This window comes from Leptonychotes weddellii, chromosome 9, assembly GCF_054177405.1.
Source record: "Leptonychotes weddellii isolate Sample4059 chromosome 9, ASM5417740v2, whole genome shotgun sequence".
NCBI lineage: Eukaryota > Metazoa > Chordata > Mammalia > Carnivora > Phocidae > Leptonychotes > Leptonychotes weddellii.
In genome coordinates this window covers 70,773,603-70,782,997 of record NC_138377.1, presented here as the reverse complement: position 1 = coordinate 70,782,997, position 9,395 = coordinate 70,773,603, and the positions used below count along the sequence as shown (strand labels likewise).

Here is a 9,395-nt window from a genome sequence, read left to right as displayed (position 1 = left end):
GCGGGGGAAAGGTTAAGAGGAAATTGACCTTCTTCTTAGGTGACATAAAGTCATTAGGTAAATGAGATATTCACACAGGGGTTTTAAAAGGTCATGCTCAATTTTTATTTGTAGCCTTAAGAATCAACCTGGCGCGCGGTTTAGGTCAGGGACCCCGGTCTTCTGGACGAGTGGACCTACAGGAAGAGAACTCTCGCAGCGCTGGGCAGGGGCGCGGGTAGAGAGTGGGTTGTGTTGGGAGGATCATGTTGGAATTGGCGGGGGTCTGGGGACCCACTAGCTTTGTACCTCCTGCCTGACCTGTGCGTGCCTGTATCCCTGTGGAGAGCTTCCCGCCGGGCTCTCCTCGGTTGCTTTCGGTGGCCAGCGAAGGGATGTCGGGCAAAGACCAAAGACGGACAATTAAAAACCCTTAACGCTACCAGAGCCGGCCCCTTCTCACCCAGAGTGAAAGTGTGTGTGTGTGTGTGTGTTTAAGGAGAGAGAGAGATGTATTTATGCACATATTTATCCCTCTGATTATAGGAATTAATCCTCTTATGACTAAAAGGTAACGTCGAAGGACGTTCCTTTGATGTGGAAAAGCATCATTTGTGACTCACATTCAGACTGATTAGGGAATAATTGTTGTTAAACGCTTTACAAGAGGAGAGTGTTTAATTGAGGGGCATTCGTAATTTTACGGCTTAGCACAAAATTAAACGTAATTAAAAACTCAGAAATTCCAACTGATTTTCCAATTATTTTTATTGTCTGAGCTAATTGTTACACAAGGGTATCACTTCTCCCCAAAGGCATTAAAGAAAAAAGGGCAACCGTACCTTTCCCAAATCTTCACGGAGAGTATTCGGAGCTTTCTCCAGGTATACGCCAGGTAAAGGACCTTCCTCCTTTCCCTCCTCCCTGCGTCGGGGCCTCACGCTCCTCCCTCCCCCGCTGTAATTAAGCGTTTCAGCCGCTCTCCCCTTTCTCTGAGTTCCTGCAACACCTTGGGATGTGAGAAAGTGATGGCAGTTCTCTTCTGCAGATCATTACAGCAAAACTGGAAGTATCTGTAGAAGGCTGATGAATTTCTTGAAGTAACACTTGTCATACATGGCGGAGAGATTAAAAAAACCTAAGTAAACACAACTCTCTGGGGGCGATCCCTCGATGCCTCTTCTGCCTCTTGAGTGTGTGGCAGGAGGGAGGTAACACGCAAACACCGACTGGGAGATGTTTATAAACGTGCACATGAAGACACACAGATGCACGCAGCGAACTTTCTTTTGCCTTTTTTTTTTTTTAAGTTTTTTTGTTTGTTTGTTTTGAGGAAAAGATGAGTAGGAAAAGCTTCTCAGGTGGATTCTGGATTTTTTTTCCCTAATGCTGGGATTGAGGGCACAAAGCCAAGCTATCTTTGTATGCATCGCTTCTCTTAATGTCCATACAGATTTATTTAAATACAACATAAGGTTTATAAAAAGTGCTTCAATGTTATGGAAATGAAAACGCATCCTTACAGCTCATCCAGAAGTGGCCCTGTCTTTCCTATCAGACTTGGACGGAATCCTAGAAAATAAAAAATAAAAAAGCATAAAATTAGGCAAAATGTGAATTTATAAATGTCAATTAGTTTAGACTGAGTGTTGAGCGATGGAATGTTTGCGTTTCAGTGTCTTAATTTCTCTGTGATTTTTAGGTTAGAGACTTCAGTGGATTCAAGCTTTCTATCTGGCTTTCCCATCCACCACCAGCACCAGCACCACCCCCCCTTAAAATAAATGATTGCCTCTGATCTGACGTGCCAGGTGAAAATGGGTAGAATTAAAACTGTCAATTCTCTTTCCAACTTGTGTCTTTTGATTGAGTTCAAAAGCTTTTAAAGGTAAAAACGTGCCGATCATTTATATGTATTATTTTTCTCCTATCACAGCTTCTAAGTAAAAGAAAGAAAACGTATTTATATTTTCAAATTCATTTTCCCTGGAAGATTTCAGTCTTCCAGGTAATTTGATGATGGACTATGACACGTGGGAAAACGCCTGCCCCGAAACAGCCCGGTTTACACCAGTGAGCTAAGGGGGGACATTGAAGTCCGGTTTTTCCATTTTTCTACCTAACTGGTTTATTTGGAGCTGAGATGTGGATATTTAAACCTCAAGCTTTCCAAATACTACAATACTATTTCGGAGAAAAGGCTAGAGTAGGCAGAGTTGGGAAGAAAGGAGGAAGGCTCCCTTTGAAAGTTAGAAATGGTGAAAAAGACATGTAATCCGATGTGGAAAATTGAGTAAAAGAGGCAGTGCACACTTTAGCTTAGGCAAAGATTGCTGAGTCCTTTGAAAAAACTGACACGGATTTTCCAGAGATGGGCGGAAAGAGATGGGGTGGGGGTGGGGGAATCCTAGGGTGGGCATTTTATGTAAATGAGTAAATTCAAAATGTAGTACAAATCCAGTATAGTAAAACTGACAGTTCTGACAGTATTGACAACATAAATATATGTTTGAACACTGCACTTTCAGACACTTAACCGATGAAGCAATAAAAAAATTCGACTACAATATTTCAAATAATCGACATTGATGTTTTGATACATCATTTTTATACTCCGAATCGATCTATCACTCTGGGACTGGTCAATTTTAAGTAAAAATGGGCTGCAATTATTTGCACCTTGGCTAATGATGACCTAATAACAGTCCTCAATTAATTACACCCATACTGTGCTTTCTTCCTTTGGTGTTGGGGGGTTGGAGGGGAGGCAATTCTTGAGGAACAAAACCTATGATTGTGTCATCCCCACCCCCACCCCCACTTTCTATTCCATTTTTGAGACTATGGAGAGGAGGCAGAATTTCAGAATTAGGAAGGGGTCTTTGGCGATCACAGACACTACAGGCTGAGGTCCCCTCATTTCAGGTAGCCACCAGGTCTGTATTGGAATATGGTTCTCAATTTTACTTTGCCAGATCAAAACTAAATTTCAGAAAACGCAATCAGAAAGTTGAGTGACTCTAAATCTCCCCCAGGCCCCATAATCTTTCCTCTGTTTCAAGGAGTAGATGGAAGAGATTTGCTCAAAGGGAGAACTGAAGATTTCTCTAAGGCTCAGAGTGTGGTGTGTGTCTGGGGAGTTGGAGGGAGAATAAAAATTTTAAGGGAGTATCTAGAGCACCCAGTTGAAGTTGAATCTTTCCTTTCTCCCCTATCGCCTGGGACGGCTCTCCACACCCCTCTGAGGGTTTATAGGCTACTGTTTGAAGCAAACAAACAACAAAAAAGCCACGGTAAGAAAGAAGACAAATCTCTTTGAGAAAGGAAGGAGGACGTTGGTGAGTACTGCATCCTCAAGCCTGCCTTCCCGCAGTTTCCAAGTGTTGGCTTTCTCCTCTCTGCCCGGTGGGCTCTCCAGTGCATTCGCTCACTCCCACTTTTCTTTCCCACTCCTCTCCAAATCTGGTGTGGTAATGGGGGGTGAGGGGAGGATAAAGCGAGCTCATTTTGAAAAAGAAATCCTAGACAGGCCCAGGATATGAACTCGCGCGATGCATTGTGATGTAGGATCCCGCAGGCAAGAGACTGTGTTGGGGATGGGGGTGGAGAGCAAGAGCCCGGTTCTCTCCCAAAGGCCAGGCGTCAGCTGCTGCTCCCACCCCTGCGACGCTCCAACCCTTTCTTAAACTCGCACTGAGCCTTGGCCTCCTGACCTAAAACTTAGCTGGTCTCCACTAGTCGGGATTCCAGTGTCTGATTTCTTTCCTCCAAACTTCACAAATGCAGTTTTAGTCCCCTCCAAACCACAGCCAGCTGAGACGCTGGGACGTAAGCAACATGTTAAACAACATTAAGATGCTAATCAAAGACATAGGTGGCGAGTGACCCACACTGGGTGAAGGTGGGAGCCCTAGAAGAGCTCCTTCACCAGAGCATCACCTAGTTCCGAGGGTATCAGCCTCTGACTTAGTCGTTCCAAAGCCATCTGCGCTGGGAGTGGGGGTGAGAGCTAGAAGAGGGGCAGCAGGAAGAAAGAAGAGGGATAGGATTGAGATAGTCGACAGAAGAAACTAGAGAAATAGAAGGAGAGAGGAAGGAAGGGAGGAAGGAAGGGAGCGCGGGAAGGAGCCGGAGACTGCGAGAGCAAGCGCACGTCGTGTTTGGAGCCCCGCCAGATAGCGCTAGAGGGCTATTTATTGAAATACTTTTCCTTCTGCAAGATAGTGAAGCAGCTAAAATTGGGAGAAATAAGACATAAGAGAGAGTAAAAGGAAAGAAAGTACAAAGATTCTACCGCATCTTAGTTAAGAGAATAAATTGTGGGGCACTGTCATGTTATTAATGGGGGCGGGGGTGGGGGGGGATACATGGTAGAAAACCTAAGTGAGGAAAGGACCAACCAACCAAACAAACAAACAAACAAAAAAAGGTCCCCTTCTATCTCTTGATCCCACCTAGGAAGAAAGTGAGCAAAGTTAACAGGTAAGAAAGGAAGTGTAATTCTTCCTAGTCCAACTTTCAGAGCTGCTGGTACATGGCTGGGAAGGTCAGGAACAGTTCACAAGGATGAGCTGAGGTTTATAGAGAAGAGATATTTTTAAAGTAATAGATGGCTGCAAGGGAATGGGGGAGGGAGAAGCAAACACATTATTGGAACTGCCAAATAAAATATATATCAAAAATTCCAACTGTCAGCCAGCAGGTCTGGAGCAGAAGAGAGTCCCTCTGCCTTTGTCCCAGTGATGCTGGGCTCAAGGCTCCTTCGGCAGGGCTGCAATCAAACCCCTCGAATAACAATTTATAAATACTCTGGGAAGCTTGGAGAAAAGAGCTAGACTACAAAAATTCACTGTTGTATTCAGAACTCAAAGAACAGTGAAACAGATGGAGAGAGAAGACCTAGTCTTCAGAGGTGGGGTCCAAAGAGAGTCCGGAAGAATAAAACATTCTGATCCTCTTTACTTGCTCAGGTCAGTAATGCAAGAAAGAAAACTTCTTTCAAATAACACTTCAAAGTATTGATTTTGTTTTATTCTAAAAACTCTAGCATCTCACACATCTAGCTTCTCATTTAAAATTGCACGTTTTTTTACCTGAAACATTTTTTAAATCAAAGTAATAATATCTTTCTTTCAAACCAGCAACAGAACCTCCACAAATAAAAACTAACCTTACACAGAAAAAAAAAAAAAAATCTGCCTAACCCCAAATACTCCAATTCAAAACATTAGCTAAAGTTACAAATAAGATTAAGGTTGGATTTATTTGCTCCTCTAGCAAGCCGTCAGTTATTCTAACTATTGTAAGAAGACAAAAAGGATTTAAACCCAGCGATTTTAATACACAGATTAACACTTCAGACCTCACGGTTCTGAGGAATATGGAGTTATCTGTGCTGAGGACCTATAACTTTCCAGGGGGAAAAAAAAAGATGAAACAGGCACATAGGCATTTTAAAGAAAGTGGGCAAATTCACCTAAAATAGAGTCTAGGTTCATAAATGCTCATTTCAAATTAAGTACTCTGCATGAAGCCAATGCCCTTTAAATTGGGTAACTGTAGTGGGATTCATTTATTCTTTTTAAATTTTAAATGTTACCTATAATAGCATTCCATGTTGAAACAAAAAAGAAAAGGAAAAAAAAGAAGCAGTTCTCAGAAGTCTTAGGGATGCTTCAATAAGAAAGAAGTGATTAAAAACAGACTAGACTCTTAAATTTGAGAGGCCCCCATTCCCCCCCTCCTATTCACCCCCCACGCGATCAGGTCCCCTCCCTTTCACCTCTTTTTTTTATGCAGTGCCCCACCCCCACTCCAAAGCTAAGTAGCAGATTTGGGATTCTGAAGAAAAATAGGTTTCAGCATCCATATTTGTTCTGGGGCACTTGTAAAATGCGATTTGTAGAGGGTCTTTAGCCTTCTGATTGTCTTTGAATTGTTTTTACTGAAACAGATCTTTTGCAGTTAATGAGTCCCCACGCAGCTGGACAGCTCCTCTCGGACACTGAGAACTCTAACCCCAAAATGACCCCAATTTGACACCGCAAGATGAAATTTTACCGCCTGTTAAAACCATTTCCAGCCTGGGCAAAAGGAGCTGACTGTTGACGGAGGTGTGTGCCGCCTCCTGCGACCCCCATCTCGTGCCTGTCTCTTGGGCCTGCCCCACCTACTTTTCCTTCACCCCAAATGTGGAAGAACAGATGAGCCTCGCAGCCTGGATGGGGGTGCAGAGGCTGAGACCAGAGCATCAGGAATGTAATATCAGGTTAGAAATCAGCAAGTGTGTGTACCCCACCGCTTTGGAATCGCTTCTCTCGGACTAGCAAAATTGGAGGAGGTAGAGGGAGATCAGAAGTTCTTAAATGTTTTTCAGCTCTGTTAATAAAACATCAGCAAGTTGGTGATTAAAAGTAATAATTTTTGAATTCATCAGATTGGCCAAGAACCGACACCCTGAATCACTTCCAACTTGATCTTGTGTGTAATCTACTGCACTGCGATGCTATTTTACATTTACAGTTTCATAAATGACATGCAACTAGGTAAGTGGAATCTCTTAAGTCGAGTGAAATTCGGGGTTCTCCCCTTAGGCAATTGGTGAATTTTTAAATGATGCAGATTTTCCTCCATTAGGGCTTCATTTTTAACACTCACACTTCTTAACTGAAGTCTCTGGAGTTAAAGATGATTCTGGTGTGTTTTTTTTCTTTGACTCTATCTTAAAATGTCCTATTTCTCTCTCCCTCCTACATCAACCAGATTGTCCCTGTAGTTTGCTTTAATATATTCAATACAATGCAAAAGAAGTTACAGAATATTAGAAAGTAAGGAAGAAAGGAGTTCAGGTTAAAATGATTAAAACACATGAAAATCGAGTTTAAGCTTTTTTTTTTCTTTTGTAAAACCCAAGATTGTTACGGAATTATCAACCCATTATTAGTTTAACAACTGTTTGAAAATACAGAAATCATCAATCGCTTTGAATTGTTTTTACTCGGATGCACTTCCATGTAAGAAATTTATGTATTTTTTAATACTAGTGAAGTTTTCCTAAATAAATGCTGTGGGGGGATGCTAACTCACTTCACAGTACTACTATGAAAAAAAGCGGTGGTAAAAGCAGCAGAAGGTAGCAACGTTGCATGTTTAAACTCTGCAATGTATAGGTTTGATTCGAAGTTGATCTTCTACAAAAGGAGTGTTTATCAAGGAAATTGAGTTTCTTTTTTAAAAGAGAAGTAATTGGCATTTACTATACAGGCTATTTAAAACAACAAGAACCCTATTGGCGACAATACATACGCAATATTGAAAATATGAACAACTGGAAGAATAAAAACTAAAAATCACTATAAACTTATCAGCTAGCGGCGCTGAACCGGGAAGTCGGATCCAGCAATTTCAAGATCTCTAGTAGAAACGCTCCGCAGGCGAGACCAGACTGTTATTTTTCTCTCATCCTTCCCACCCCGGCTAAACTGAATTCACATAACCGCCGCTTGAAATAAAATTCTGCAAGACAACTTTTTTACTTTTGTGTCTTCTTTCCTTTTCTACTCACCTTTTCTTAAATGTCGACGAGAAATTCAGCAACAAATAAGGAGGATGCTTTTAATCTTGGAGTTCTTCTAGGGAAAAAATAGGAGGGGGACGGACCCTCCCCACAACCTGCCGGTTTCATACCCGTTGGATCATACAGGCTTGAAGCCCGGCGTAAAAGTGCTGGAAGTCTGGTCTAGACTCTCCTCTCCGAAGCTCCGAGTGCCCGGCCGTCCCTGCTCTGGTCAACTGGGCAAATACCTCGCAGTCCGCAGCCCCGCGCCCTGGCGTCGCCCTACCCTCGCTTCTGCCAGCCCCTCCGCACTATCTTTATATGTGAGGGCCGATTTCCCGCAGACATCATTGTTATGATGGCTCATTTAATCAAACTGTTTAATTGCTCTGGTAATCACTATCATCATCACAGGTGCTCAATCATTCATTATTTTTGGAGGGCTTTATTGACCTCCGGAGCTCATTCCCCAGCCCTATTAAAACGGGGCCAAATTTCTCCGACTTAGCTTGGAGTCTCAGCAGGCTGCGATCTAAGCTCAGTTGAGTGTTGCCTGAAAGCTTACAGTGAAGCAGAGAAGATGGAAAGCCCCCCCCCCCCGCCGCGCGCGCCCCAAGCTCATCTGCGCGTCTCTCTCTCTCTCTCTCTCTCTCACACACACACACACACCACTTTATTTTCCCTGTGCTTCCCGTCCCCCGGGAAGTCGGGTCAAAGTCGCGCGCGGAGAATACCCTACTTTCTACTCTCCAGTATGAATTCAAAGTTGGAGAGGCAATCGGCTGTTGAACAGTCTGTTTTCGATTCTCTGGGCCAGGGACCATGAACCGGGCAAAAGCGAGGAGCTAGGGAGAGAGGGTGCTCTCCGAGCACGCAGGGCCGGACTGCTGGGCAGGCAGGAGCCGGGGGCCAGAGGGGGCAAATGCGCCGCGCGCGCTGGGTGACCATAACTCCGCCCCCAGCTCCAGGCTCGGAGTGATTGACGCATGGCCACCGGGAAACCCTCGGCGTAGAGGTGAGGCTGGGTGCAGCTCCAGCCAGGGATTGAGTGAGACGCCGGCCAGAACTACTTTCTACACAAATCATGTGGGATATTTACCTTCCTCCCCACCCCACTCTTCTTTTCCTTTTTGGAAAAGTTCATTCGGAGTCGGCCCGTCTTCCCCGTGCCGCGGAATTGCCCGGTACAATTAACACAACCATTAGCTGGCGTTACCACGCTCCGGCCTCTGCATTCTGGACGACCACAACAAAGCTGGGCAGGGAATACCGGCCAATTTTCCTTGCAAGGCATCTTATCACTCTCCCTCCCTCTCTCTCCCGTGCTTCCCAGCTCAAAGTGAGATCCACTTCGGAGGCGCACACTAGAGGCGCGCGCGCGCGCGCGCGCACACACACACACCCTTTTGGCGACATCAGACAACATCAAACACCCAAACGACTCCTCCCCACTTCCTCCCTCCCAATTCCACCGCGGCCCCCAGAGACTCTCCAGGGTGGCCCTTGTCCACACCGCTAGGAGAGAGTGCTGTCTGAGTTAAGCTGATTTCTTCTTGTCCTGGAAAAATTAAATGTTGACAAGGGTGCTGGATGTGCACAGGGAAGAAAGTACCACTTGAAAAAAAAAAAAAAAAACTATAGCTCCGCAGTAGTACGGTTTGCAGAGCCTGCTGCCCCTGGATGTTAGCAGAAAGCCTTCAGGGGCGCAGTAATCGGCTGGTAGAGGAGTCGGGGCCCGCGAAATTAAAAGGAACAAAAGCAAGAGCGCCATGCCAAACGTCCCCGACACGACCCCATTAGGCTTGAGCCCGGTGTAATGAGAAAATGAACTAGAAGTAAGTTTGAAAAAAAAAAAAATTAT

At 44.4% G+C, this 9,395-nt stretch overlaps 1 long non-coding RNA gene across 1 annotated transcript in view; it reads right to left on the bottom strand.

Moving 5' to 3' along the window:
* Nucleotides 1–729: 729 nt before the first annotated feature.
* Nucleotides 730–9,395, bottom strand: part of LOC115941326 (uncharacterized) — a 10,263-nt gene continuing 1,597 nt past the window's right edge. The window contains exon 2 of the long non-coding RNA XR_014148574.1: nucleotides 730–1,551. This is a non-coding gene — a long non-coding RNA (uncharacterized LOC115941326). The remainder of the gene's footprint in view (nucleotides 1,552–9,395) is intronic.